This window comes from Gadus morhua, chromosome 4 (assembly GCF_902167405.1).
Source record: "Gadus morhua chromosome 4, gadMor3.0, whole genome shotgun sequence".
In the NCBI taxonomy this organism is placed as follows: domain Eukaryota; kingdom Metazoa; phylum Chordata; class Actinopteri; order Gadiformes; family Gadidae; genus Gadus; species Gadus morhua.
Genome location: NC_044051.1, coordinates 6357159 through 6359658, shown reverse-complemented (window position 1 = coordinate 6359658; position 2500 = coordinate 6357159). Strand labels below are relative to the sequence as shown.

General features: G+C 49.0%; 1 protein-coding gene across 1 annotated transcript in view; it reads left to right on the top strand.

Annotated features, from left to right (window-relative positions):
• The window catches only part of scube1 (signal peptide, CUB domain, EGF-like 1), a 30012-nt gene that overhangs the window by 26130 nt on the left and 1382 nt on the right, over positions 1-2500 (top strand). The gene's annotated exons all lie outside the window — the stretch shown is intronic.

The window sequence follows — 2500 nt, the reverse complement described above, 5'->3', positions numbered from 1 at the left end:
GCTTCCCCTCCTGACCTTGTGTGTCAACGCACCGCGACCAAATACCCGGCGTGCCTCAGTGGTGCAGAACGCTGGTAATCACCCTGTTTAGTGCTCCTCACTGCTTCACTCCTTCACTCTTCACTCCTTCACCCCTTCACTGCTCACACCTTCACCCCTCTACTCCTTCACTATTTCACGCTTTCACTGTTTCACTGTTTCGCTCATTCACTCATTCACTCTTTAAGTCCTTTACTCCATCACACTTTCACTCTTTCACTCATTCACTCTTTCACTCCTTCCCTCCTTCACTCCTTCACGCCTTCGCTGTTTTACTCTTTTACTCCTTCACTCCTTCACTCTTTTTATTATTGTATTGAAGGAGAAAGAGAGAGAGACAGACAGATACAAAGAGTGAGAGAGGCAGACAGATGGAGAGAGAGACAGAGAGATCGAGAGAGACAGCGAGAGAGAGAGAGACAGACCGATGGAGAGAGAGAGAGAAAGACAGACTTATGGAGAGAGAGAGAGAGAGACAGACCAAAGGAAAAGACAGATCATGAAGTGGCACTTTCCATTTTCCTACATGGGAAGACAAATCGTTGCCTGATGTTTGTTTCATGACACAAATACTCAAGTGCTCGGACAATTTAGTAGACCAACAACTCAGACCAAGAGCGGACAGAACAACATCTTACTATCTGTTGTGTTTAGTGCGGTCGCTAATCTAATTTTTTATCCTTAAGCTATTTGTGTATTCAAGCATTTTTGAATTTCAATTCGTTCTTCAGTATGCCTTTCTTAACTGTTATGAGCCTAATGTTTACAGTCTGTTGTGTCAGATCATGTTTGTGTAATCTTACAATTCAATGTTTCTGCTGGTGTGCATGTTCTACATTTGGGCTACGTTAACGTTATTCAGTCTGATTGTATGTGTGCGTGCCTGTGTGTGTGTGTGTCTGTGTGTGCGTGTGTGTTCGTTTGTGTGTGCGTGTGTGTGTGAGTGCGTGCTTGGGTTCGTCTTGAGTTTGTGTGTGCGTGTCTGCATGCGCGAGGGTGCGATTGTGCGTGTGTGTGTGTGGTTGCCTGCGTGGGTGCCAGTGTGTGTGTGATGGCAGAGGTTGAGGCAGTGATAAAAACTCATTTGATACCTGTGAGCTGAGCCTTGGAAAACCATGTGGACTGCTTCTGGATAATATGTCTGCTTTATTAATTATTCCTTCTGGACGATATATTACGTTAGATGTCGTGAAAAGAATACGATCGTAAATCCTCCTCACAGCTCTTTTCCAGAATTCCGGGCTACCCTAAGCTAGCCGTAAATTTAGCATTTTTAAAGTTACAGGGTCGTTGGGATGTCTTCAGATCGCTCTGTTCCTCCAAGATACACACACACAAACGCACACACACACACACACACACACACACATAAAAGCACATGCATGCACAGACACACACACACGCACACACAACGACACACACGCTCACACACGACGCACACACCGATACACACACACACGACGCACACTGATACACACTAACACCGACACTGACACCCACACACACATTCAACACACATTCATCATCAGATTTCTTCACACCCTTCCATTTTGATTTCTAAATTCCATCCTACTACATTTTAGACATGCGTTTCTCGAAGCGGCGAGCAAAGCCCTCGCAAAAAAATACCCGCCATCTTGTCGGTGTGAACCCTCCATTTCCGGCTCCATTTGAAGTGTATCTGCGAGTCTTTCCCCCCACCCCCCGTCGACCGCTCCCCACCCCGTCAGCAACGTCCTACCGGGCACAGCGTCGCCGTCCTCAGACCCAAGCCGCCGCCGTTCGGCCGGTTTACCGTCGCGCTCGGTTCCCCCTGCAGAGGCCTGGAGCTCTGCACGTGTTGCCATGACACCACCGAGGTCACCACAGGAACACAACAGCTCCAAGCTGCCAGCCTACCCCCCCCCCCCCAGACCCCGTGAGCATGAAGTCATTAGAACCCCCCCCCAAACCCCCAAACCCCTTGGAGTCATTAGAAACCACACTGTCTAAACAGGAAATTAAAGGACTAATCCCGAGCTTTCATCTCCGGGCGCTGGTGTTGGGACTCGGGTCCCGGCTCGCCTCGTTACTCTAGCGTCATTACAGATGTTTCCTCTCCGCGCCCGCAGAGGGAATGTGTTTACACCCGACAGCCCTCAGAGCGTTCCCCTCGGGTCAAAGCCCCCCTCCAGCCCCGGGGGGTCACGGGGGGACACTGCAGGTGGGCAGGGGGGGGGGACACGTTTGCATTAAGGGTGTGTGGCAGAAAACCGACTCACAATAAGTACACTTGTCAGAAGAAAGAGGCAAGACAATATGTATATCGCTGCTGGTACAGTAAGGATGTTCATAGAACAAAGTGCCAAGCACTAACAAACTAGGTTCACCCAGTCCCCCGTACACAACAAAGATAGCTAGGATGAGAGGCTACACGATGCTAAGTGCTATTTTTAAGTGCCAGGATGTACAAACATACAAT